Below are 11781 nucleotides of genomic sequence, written 5' to 3' on the forward strand. Positions count from 1 at the left end.
TGCACGGGTGTGGCCAACCAAAAACTATTTGTTGTAGTTAAACAATCAAAGTAAAGCGCCCCTTCAAATAGTGTTGACAAATGTGGTTCAATAATGTAAATCTTTGTGATAGCCTTAAAATATATTATCATATATAATTGTAAAATTTAAAGCTTAAAAAATAGTGTAGATCAAGCAGATCTATGAAAATCTTGAAATTTTATGGTCCAAAAATGTATTACAATATGCGCTATTTCCAAAACTTGAAATCCTTTTTTTTCTCATGTCCATGCATCTTGAGGCCGAGATGTTCAATTTGAGGATATTTGGGCATCAAAACAATCTCTTCTAGTGAAATTTTTGACGTGCACCCTGAATTGATTGTTTAGAGCCTCGAACTTATATAAATTTTTTTCCTTTATTAAAAGGGTGCGGTTTGTATAGGGATTAGGCTCTAAACAATCAAATTAGTGCTAACTTTCAAATCATGTCGAGAAATGTTGTTTCAATACTGGAAATCTTTGTGATAGCCTTAAAATATATTTTCATCTTTATTTATAAAGTTTAGAGCTTAAAAAATAGTGTAGATTGACAGATCTATGAAAACTTGAAAATCTTGAAAATTGTCAATCCAAAAATGTGTTACAAAATATACTATTTCCAAAATTTTAAATCCATTGTTTTCTATGTTCATATAACTTGATGTCGAGATGATCAATTTGAGGATATTTGGGCATCAAAACAACCTCTTTTAGTGAATTTTTTGTGGTAGGCTCCAATGTGATTGTTTAGAGCCTCGGCTCTATATAAACTTTTCCCTTATTAAAATAAATACGTTTAAAAACAAATATATGAATAAACAAAGAGATTCTATACTGAGACCATCTACCTTTCATACAAGGAGATCACGATTACTCCTAGTCATTAGATGTTAAATTTAATGGCTTTGGGTGTGTTACAAAGTTCAAGAAATATTATTTAGAACTTTGAGTCTTGTTAATAACATAGTCACAACCACCCAATTTGAAATCTAAATGACAATAATGATATTGTCAATAACATAGTCACAACCACCCGATTTGAAATCTAAATAACAAGAATAATCATGACCTCCTTGTACTAAAAATAAATGGTTTCTTTATATACTTATTCACGAAAAAAATGTTTATTTTCCCAATTTCTATCCGAAGATGAGGAATTAAAGGAATTCTTATTGATTGTGAATTTAAATTTATCGATTATGGAAGGAAACTTCATTTATTAAGATAACTTGCTTTTAGAAATTCTGAATTTTAATAATAAATATAAAAAATAAAATTGTGTATTAAAAATATTATATTTTACTGTTAAAATTTTAATGATTTTTTTAAAAAAAAAAAAATATTAGATAAGGCAAGGAAACCTTACCAAGGTGAAATTAGAGAGAGCAGCTTTGCAATAATTTTGAAGAGCAATGATCTAATGCAATGGTTGTATCATATTATAATGTGACGACACTTCTAGAAAACTACGTTTGTGGTATTTGTATGACCTCAAATTTTGTACACACACTTTCTTCATCTCAATAATCAATTCCCAAAAAAAAAAGTTCAATTTGAACCTTAGATATGGTCAAAATGAGTCCCCTCCAAAAATGAATCTAGACTATTCATTTTGGGAATTTCAAGATCTTAGCCTTTGTAAATTCAAAATCATTTTTTTATCTTTTTAACATTATTCATCTAATGATAATAAAGGTATCCAAAAAATTTGAAAATGAAAAAATCCTTCTAAGGCCTAGATCTAAGCATTTTACCAAAATGAACGGCCTAAGTTAATTGGACTAAAAAAATACTTTCTAAGCTGTGTTTTCAAATTTTCCTTTTTTGTGATTGTTCATTAGAATGAAAAGAGTGTATATTTCAAAATTTAGATCAAACAAATGGCCATAAGATATTTTTTAAAGTTGTTGCATCATATTACTATACAACAGTTGCATGAAATCATTGCCCAATTTTGAAATAAAAAATCTAATTGCAAAGAGGGATCCGTTTACACTAAAATAGAAAAACTATAATAATTATTATTGAATAGATAAAATCAACATCTTTATTACATATGATGACATGCATGCATGCTAAAATTTAAAATTTAATACGAGTAAAAGCCTCCAAAAAATAAATTTATTAGGTGATAGAAATATGTGATTACATCCTCATGGGTCATGAATCAATAAATAACAATCCAAATTCTCTCTCTCTCTCTCTATCTCTCTCTCTCTCTCTCTCTTACTAAAATGCTCAATTTCAACTGCAGCAATATACAGAATAATAATCACATATGGATCCAATAAATAGTGCGCTATAGGCTGGTTGGCTCATATAATATTTTGAGAAAATTACATAGAAATCCGTTATACTTTGCATTATTACGGATCTACCAAATACTTTCCGTTATTATACTTATGTCCGTTTTTTGTCTTCTATAACGCTATTTTTTAAAAAAGACAACTTTATCCCTTTCAAATGCTCAACATCCGAATCTCTGAGTTTTTCGGATGTTGAACATCCAAAACTAGCCGTAGCTGAAGACATGAAATTTCGTAATTCGGATGTTGAATATTCGAAAATAACTGATAGTTTGAACAAAGCAAAAGCCCTTCAAAACGTCCTTACTCTCTCTCACCCCCTTAAACCCCTCCCCTCCCTTAACTTTGTTCTTCCCTCTTCCATATTATTATGCTCTCTCTCAAACGAGAATCACTTTCGAAGTCTCATCATCTTCAACCTCTTCATCTGATTCAACAAGGTAAGATTTTTATTTTTTTGTTGGTTTTTCCTACTTCTTTTTTTATTGAAAATAAATCATTCTGCTCTAGTTTGCATCTAATAGTCCTTTATTTTACTATTGGTTTTTTTATTTTTTACTAGGTTTTCTTTTAGTTTTTTTGTTGGGTATATGATGCATCCTTAAAAATACATCAGTATAGAAGTTACAATTGCTATGTAGAAAGGGTACCGTTTTTTTTTTTTTTTTTGGTATTTTCTAGTTTGTTCTTGTATTTTTAGAAGTTTTTTATTTTATTTTGTTTGCTTCTTTTTTATTTTTTGTTGGGTACAGAAGCTCTATTTTAATCTGTAAAAAACTTGGGCATGGGTTTATCTGTTTTATTTTCCTGGCTTTTTTTTTTTCTAGTAATCCATTGAATACCCACTTTGTATTTTTTTTTTTTTTGAATTGGTCAATGAATAATGATCAAGTGGAGCTGGCCCTTGAATATTTGAAAAATTGCATTTTTCGTGTTCTATGGAGGCTCATAGCTAATTCAAAGAGTGGCATGATTTTGGGTGTCAATTTCTTAATTGTTTATTCACTTTTTCTATATAATATTGGTCTCTTTTAGTTGCATTTGATCAATTTATCAATTATATCAATTTTATGAAATGTATGGTTGCCCAATTAGTGAGGATTTGTGTTGGTGTAATTCGTGTCTTCTTTTGAATGCTTATTGATGTTCTATAGCTCTATTATATGATTTTCTTTAGTCCTGTCATTAGATTTTCTTTTGAATGCTTATTGCTCTTCTTTTGAAATTTGTGTCTTCTTTTGAATGCTTATTGCTCCTCTTTTGAATGCTTATTGCTCGTAATTTGTATGTATGGATTACAGTTTGATTATTCATCGAGTTTGTGTTGCCTCAAAATGGGATTTGTACTGGTAATGCTATGGCAATTTTGAAATTGCTGAAAAGGAGAAAACTTCTTAAGAGAAAAGCAAGCTTAGAGTAGGACACCTAACATCCCTAAAGATTGGAGAATTGAAGTAAAGTGGTTAACCTGATATATGCAATTGAACGGTTAAAAATAGGTATTAATCCAGATTATGGGAGAGAGTTTACCAATGGATTACCAAACATTAGAAATTGGGTACATAGGAATTTCAGACATGTGAAACAAACATGGGAAAAAGCAGGATTGGAAAACTCTTGCACAAGGCACTGTTTACATATAAATATTATTTTGTATATGCAAACTATTCCTCTACTATGCTCTTCCCCCCCCCCCCCCCCCCCCCCCCCCCAAATCTTCATTGCATAATGGATTTGTACACATAAATGTTTCACACCAAATCTAATTTGATCATTGTATGTGATTTATATTTTGGATAGAATAATTTGTGACTAGAGCAGTATTAGGTTATGGTGAATAATTTGATCATTGTATTTAATTCCATTGTATTATCATGTTCTTTTGATAGAGTAGTATTAGGTTATAGTCTATGATACTATGTCTATAGCATGTCATTCTTGTTTGTTTATTATCTAGTTAATTTCTGTATATGTAATCTTATGATTAACATGGTGATCATATGGGATTTCAGTGAATATGAATCGTTTATATCCCGATGGAGGATATCCAGGAGATCCTCAGGATCCTAGTTTGCTACAACTTCATCTTGAACATGCATCATATTTTATATGCAAAGGACATGTATATGCATATATTCATCTGTTATTTCTATTAATTTGTTATTTTTCAATAAATTGTAGTCAGGTTCAAACATTCTATGAGAAGTACATGTATATGTATTGGGACTAATATGTTGTCTATTTGTTGTATTTCAAGAGAGACAAGAAATTAGAATTGATGAGAAGACTTATCAATTAAACGAATAGAATCTAACAGAAGAGCATGTTCAATTAATAAATGTGTCTGGGTTGGGTCCGCTATCTATTATTCGGTCAGGTCAAATTGATCATCCTTTGGTCTCAGCTAATGTAGAGAAGTGGCATTCTCAGACCAATACATTTCATTTCAACATTCATATTGGTGAGATGACACCAACGCTATTTGATGTATATGAGATATTATAACTGGCTGTGGATGGCGAGCCAGTTACATGTCGTCATATCAATGACCTGCAATAGTATATAGAAGACAATTTGGGTATAGTCCCTGATAACAACTTGACAGTCCTGAAGCATACATGGTTGAAGGAGAATTTTAGAGAATTGCCACCTGATGCAACCACTGCTTAAGTTTATAAATATACTCGAGCACATCTGATCTTCTTCATCAGCGTCATCATATTCGCTGATGCATCAGTTTCAAATGTGCCAACAAGGTACTTGAAATTTTTTTTAAGATATTGAGGGAGCCAACATATATGCTTGGGTATTCCTCTATCTCTCCCTTGGAAAAGCTTGTACTTTTAAGCGAAAACATTTTAGTGGTTCAACCACTCTCATGTAGGTAACCTTTTTTTTTAGTATATGACATATGCGTAATAGTTTAGACTGCTTTCTTAAAATATTTAATATTTATCATATCTTAATTTATTGCAGTACTAGTCGTATGAACATATTATGCATATGAGGCCCATATCGCACAGTATCTCTCTAAATATGCCTAGGGCCAAAAGATGGGAGCCACCGAAGATTTATTATGGCAATCCACATAACCTAATGCCTCCCATCATACAAGAATTTCATAACCTTCAACCTAATGAGGATAGTGTGTAATTTGATATTGATTATTTTTAAATGTATTTATGTATTTGTAATTATTTTTATTGACTGATTGCATATCATATTATAGGTAATATGGAATCCCTATTTCAAGCCTAATGATGTCATTTCAAATGACAGGCAAGAGGTATATCAAACTGCAATGTGCATAACGATGCTTATATTTGACGATATTGCCAAGCCGTACATGTCACATCGTGTATGTTGGCATTTTGGAGCTAAACAACGCATTCTTATAAATCCCTTGGCTGTTGGTAAGAGGTCTAGCAGCCAAAGTGGACAGTGCGATTAGCGAAATGTGAATGCAGACAAAATCATGCCCTGGTTGACTCACCAAGAACGCATGATGCCTGATATTAAAGAAGATACTGACAATGAGTTGTCCTTAAAGGAGTACAAGGCATGGTACAACCTAGTGTCCCATACTATAATCCATAATATCGCTAACCCACCAAAAGATATATTGCAACCTCATAACCAGGAAGAAGAATATGTGGTTCTTACTCATGAACCACAGTATATAATGAGACCTCGAGGTTACAGGGACCAATTGGTATGTTTATATTGACCTATAAATTCTTATAGTCTTGTACTTAGCTATTAGTTTCATGAAATTATTTAAATATATTAATTACCTATCTTATTTTTGCTGGTTAGTGCAGTTCAGGCTTCTACAATCATGTTAGCAGAGGCACTTACACTTAGACAAAAGTGATATCCTGAAGTTTATAATTGCATTAACAACGTGTTTAAAACGTTGTCTAAGTTTGTGCCTGTGGATATGGATGACGTAGAAGCCATGATGGAAAATTTACAATGTGAATATAATGACGAAGGTGTACCTGACGAGGCTGGAGATGATGATGTGGATGAAAGTAGTCGGGCTATGAAAGACCTAGCTCTATCCACACAACCTGCAGTTGAGGAACCCATAAGATATAACACACGAAAGAAACAATATCAGTCTAAGAGAATGCGACCATTGAAATAGGGTTTTGACCCTTGTAATGTATTGGAACACTTAGTCATTTTGACCATTGTAACGTATTGGTCATTTTGACCCACCCAATTTGTTGAATGAATTTTGTTATATAGAATTTGGTTTAGTCTTTCTACTTTTGTTTGAGCCTCTACAGATTAATCGAGTTAATCTAACATCTTGACTTCTTTGCACTTCTCACTAAATATATGAATCTAAGATACACAAAGAGCAGCATGGCTCCACAATTTGCGAAATGTGGATGAATTTTAAAGTAACTCTATCTTCTTAATTCTATCTCACTAGAAAATGATAATTCTCACTATAATCTACTACTAAACCAGGTTACTACTGGAGGCAGTGTTTCCATAACAAGTTTAGATCAGACAATTATCAACCCAAATAAAACTCTATTCAACAAATAAGTTCATATATAAGCATATAATATTGGATCAGAATTCATGATAGAGATGCCCGTTTACACAACTGATGCATGTTAGTTTCCATTATTTTTAGATGGAACACCTACTTGCATCCATCTTTAAGATGGTTGCTTTATACTTCCTTACTGATATGGTAACTACAATTTCTTAATGGCATTAGATAGCAGATTGTATAATACGAGACCATTTATCTTTGTTACAAGGAGATCACATGCACCCCTAGTCATTAGATGTCATATTAGATGGTACAGAGCATTTGTCATGAAGTTTGAGAAAGGTTTTTTTTAACTGGGTTTTGATAGTGATATTTTCGGATGTTCCACATCCGAAAATATCAAATTTTCAGATGTTGGACATCCGAAAAAGTGATATTTTCGGATGTTGGACTGTCGAAATAATTTTCGGATGTTGGACATATGAAAAAGTGATATTTTCGAAACATCCGAAAATATCAAATTTTCGGATGTTTATTTTGGATGTCCAACATCCGAAAAAGTGATATTATCATTGTCAAAATCCAGGAACTTCTTGGATTTTAGCAGTCATATTTTCGGATGTTTCACATCCGAAAATATTACTTTTTCGGATGTTCAATATCTGAAAACTATTTCGGATTTCCAACATTCGAAAATATATATTATTAGAAGGTAATCAAATTAGAGCCTACCTTAGAGCCTACATTCGAGCCTTGGCTATAAAAAAATCAATTTAGAGCCTACCTTAGAGCCTACATTCGAGCCTTGGCTCTAAAAAAGCCTACCTTAGAGCCTACATTCGAGCCTTGGCTCTAAAAAAATCAAATTAGAGCCTACCTTAAGGCTATCACAAATATTTTTTAAGCCTTAAATTTTATAAGTGAAGATGAAAATTTATAAGGCTATCACAAATATTTCCAATATTGAAATCATCTTTCTCGACATAAAGATTGGCAACGAATGCTCTGCATTTCTCATATATATGCAACTTTTTCACTTTTGAATGAAGCCTTTACAAATTAACATAGCCTATTTGCAATCTAAAAAGCACAATATTGACAATAAGTAATTCACTCTATCGGTTCTCTGCATGTTCTCCTATTATGACCCACTGCATCGCATCATTTGCACTTCAAAGGCCTGATGATCGGCTATTCGGTCTCAGATATTTTTCGTTGCTTCTTTGGCCTTCCGGGAATACGTGTAGTCCTTAGTGGCAACACTGTCCGATTGAACATACCGTCAACTCAATATCATCTGGGACAGGCCCAAGGGGAGTTTGAAATGCCTTTTTAAAATATTTTACTGTGAAATACTTAAGGCAGTATGCAGTGGGGTCCAATTGCATATGGTTAATAGCCGCAATGGCATGAGCACACGGAATGCTACTGAGTTGTCATTTTCTACAATTGCATGTCCAACACTTTAAATCGACATCGTACTTCTTCCCAAGATAGTGGATCTCAAACTGCGTGTCCATGATGGATATCGAGCCTTCATCTTTCGCAAGTCGAGTAATTTTTGGGCCTTCGGTACTAGCATGCCACTTCAAGTGTTACCTAACTCCTTATTTTCTTCAGACCTGGTCATCAACTGTACCGTTATTTCTTTACACATTGTAATGATTGGTTTCTCTTGAGCAGATAAAATCCAAGCATTGAAAGACTCAGCCATGTTAGAGGTAAGATATATGTATTTAGACCTTGGAAAATAGGTATCTGCCCAAAATTTGGGGGGGATATTCTTAATCCACTCATGTGCATCTGGGTCAGCACACTGTATATCAAACATTACTTTTTCAAACCCACCAATGGTCGCTTTACGGGCAGTCTTCCAAAACAGCATCAATAATACTTCAGTATTTGCTAACTTCTTCATAAAGCTCTTCAAGTTCTCTCCCATATGTCGCATGCAGAATGATGAAAAACATGTAGGAAATCATTTCTTTATTGCTTCTAATAAGCTTTTTTATCGATTTGATATAATTGTTAAGGCAAGCAGATTATGATACTCCTTAAATAGCTTACTCAATATACTTAAGAACCAATACCAACTCTAGTAGTTCTTCGTCTCAACCATTGCAAATGCCAATGGGAATAGCCCATTATTTGCAGCTAGCGCGATGACGCACAATAATATGCATTGATACTTTTCTTTTAAGAATGTCACATCAATACCAATTAATGGCCCGCATCATTAACAAAACCCATAATGCATGGACGATAAGCAATAAATAGTCGTTTGAACCTGCTTTCATCTGTGTGGATGCGAACTTCGGTTCTCAAGTTGGTTCTTCGGATCTTATCCATATATAGGGGGAGGTCATGGTATTGTTATCCATGTGATCCATCTATCATCTCTCTAGCAACCTCTTTTTCCCGCCAAGCATGCATGTAGGAAAGCCTAACCCCGTGATCACCTTGGATATCTTTTACGATGTCTTTTGCTTTAAATTTTGTTGGTCAATAAGTTGGCCTTTAATCTTTTTTGCCACCCAATCACTACGAGCTAGTGGCTGATGGACCATATCCATTGAACCACTACATGTGTGCTCATTAGCCATAGACTTCACTTTAAAGTATGTGGTATTGCCAACTCATTAGCACCGCAATTGTCATGTGCATCCTCTAACTTGCAACTTGCTCACACCCATCCCAAATCACTTTTGTCAAACTTTAGAACAAAATTGTTGCGGATTACAAAATCAACTAGATGATGCCGGCATTCATTAACATTTTAAAAAAATTGTCCAACATTCAATTAAACCTTGTTACCAACTCCTCTACATGGACTATCTAGTTGTTCAATATCCTCTATATCACGCTCTGGTGCAAGCTCAGGGTTGGGTGCCACTTGAATGTTTTGATCTTGATTAGGTAAAATGTTACACCGACTGTTGACAAGATAAAGTGTAAGATGAAGCAACAATTTTTGCGTGTATAAGATTAAAATAAAGCAATTTATAGATGAAAAAATAAACTATAGATATACTTATTCCTTGAAGATGGGCCGTCAACAACAGATTCCTGTTGTGGCTGCATTGCAGTGGCAATATATACTACAAATCTCGAAGTTTCCCCTCCCAACATAAAAGATACATCTATATCATCACTTACATCAATCAAATCAAGCCCACTAGATAGACTTGTGTTGTGGTACATAATAGCTAATTTGTTTGGATCACACTTTGTTAAATTACCAAAATGACTTTTTAGTTCCTCCAAGAAACTATATCCATTATAGTTGGTGACCTTCAATTTTCCGCCTTTATAAGTAACACGTCCATCATCTGCTTTCGTCTCAAATGACCGGCCATACCGGAATACCAGTTGCACTCCCTTGATAGTCATTGTCAATGCTACTGTATTAAATGAATAGCAAATTTTGTGTTACAAAAATTCAGTACAATAAGAAATACCAAAAATTGGGATATTTCTAACTACTTTAGGGTTCATAAAATCTGAGTATTACATAATAGATTGAAATAGTGTACGGCTAAAAATGTGAATAGTAAACAATAACAAAAGGAAAAAACAAATACTTACATAAAAACAAAATAAACAACAAATTTTAATACAAACAATAAATTGAACAATATTAGCCAAAACAAGGAATATAAAAAATTGGGATATTTCTAACTACGTTAGGGTTCCTACAATCTGAGTATTCCATAATCGATTGAAATAGTGTCCTACTAAAAATGTGATTAGTAAACAATAAACAAAAGAAAACAACAAATACTCACATAAACACAAAAAAAACAACAAATTTAAATATAAACAAACAAGTAGAACAATATTTAGCCAAAACAAGGAATTCAATGTATCAACATAATACAAACAACAAATAACTATATAAAACAAACAACTTCATCAATATTAATCAATTTTTTTTATTAATCAACAATACACAACAAATATTAATAAAAAAATATAATATCGTATAAAACAACCCGAAAATAAACATAAATTAATCAACACAAGTGTAGGAATGGTACCAATCACGTCCAAATAGTGAGTCAATCTCTTCAACTTGTGGGTTCCTGTATTAGGATATAGTAAAGAGGGTATGATGCGCCAAAAATATTGTATCTTGTTCGTTTTCTCCAACTTTATAAAAGGAAAAAAAATAAACTTTCTGTCGAGACAAGAAAACTTAGCGCGAAAGTTTTCTGTTGTTGAATAACCGAATTCAACATTTTTCCCGTTGTTCAATAACCGAAAAGAAAAATATGAAAGTTTTAGATATCCCGCTGTTTTCGAATGTTCAACATCTGAAAAGCACAAAAATCCGGATGTTGAACATTCGAAAATAGGAAACTACGCAACAAGAGCTGCAGCTAGTTTTGGATGTTGAACGTCCGCAAAACACAAAGATTCGAATGTTGAACATCCGAAAAGTGGTAAAGTTGTCTTTTTTAAAAAATAGCGTTACAGAAGATAAAAAACGGACACAAGTGTAATAACGAAAAGTATTTGGTATATCCGTAATAACATAAAGTATAACGGATTTCTACGTAGTTTTCTCTTATATTTTTCATTTATGATATCTCACTACCATCATCATCATTTTAGCTTTTTCCCAATTAATTGGGATTGGCTACATGAATTTTGATTTTCCATTTTGCTCTATTAAAGGCCATATCCTTAGTGAGGCCATGAGTAGGGGTGGCAATGGTCGAATATATTCGGGTCCAAGTTTTGGACCCAGACCTGACCTATCGCGTTTAAAAGTTGGACCCATACCCGTAACCGTCAGGTTTTGGTCGGGTCCATTGTCACCCTCACATGAGCTTCCTTTTTTGTAACCTACAATGGTGAACAACAAAAAACTAATTTTTTAGAGTGGGAGATGTGTGTGTGTGTGTGTGAGAGAGAGAGAGAAAAAAAAGAGAGAGAG

Source organism: Amborella trichopoda, chromosome 1, assembly GCF_054954075.1.
Source record: "Amborella trichopoda isolate Santa Cruz 75 chromosome 1, AtrichopodaSantaCruz75HAP2 v2.0, whole genome shotgun sequence".
NCBI classification, from domain to species: domain Eukaryota; kingdom Viridiplantae; phylum Streptophyta; class Magnoliopsida; order Amborellales; family Amborellaceae; genus Amborella; species Amborella trichopoda.